Genomic DNA, 301 nt, shown 5'->3' on the forward strand with positions numbered 1-301 from the left:
TGGTGTGGGGTGGGGTCTCAGAGCCAGGCTGCCTGAGTTAAAACCCAGGCCTCCATCTTCCCTGTGACCTTTGATTTAAGAGCTCTGTGCCTCAGTTTCCTTATCTGTAATAGATGTACCTATTCAGGTAGGTTATTTTTTTTTTTTTTTAATATTTATTTATTTATTTGGCCGCGCCAGGTCTTAGTTGCGGCACGCAGGATCTTCATTGTGGCATGTGGGATCTAGTTCCCTGGCCAGGGATCGAACCCGGGCCCCCTGCATTGGGAGCGTGGAGTCTTAACCACTGGACCACCAGGGA

At 49.2% G+C, this 301-nt stretch overlaps 1 non-coding gene across 1 annotated transcript; it reads right to left on the reverse strand.

The window, feature by feature from the left end:
• Positions 1 to 228: 228 nt before the first annotated feature.
• TRNAW-CCA (transfer RNA tryptophan (anticodon CCA)) lies at positions 229 to 301 on the reverse strand. Its single transcript has one exon. It is a non-coding gene; the product is annotated as a tRNA-Trp (tRNA).

The sequence above is a fragment of the Balaenoptera ricei genome, chromosome 2, assembly GCF_028023285.1.
Source record: "Balaenoptera ricei isolate mBalRic1 chromosome 2, mBalRic1.hap2, whole genome shotgun sequence".
NCBI lineage: Eukaryota > Metazoa > Chordata > Mammalia > Artiodactyla > Balaenopteridae > Balaenoptera > Balaenoptera ricei.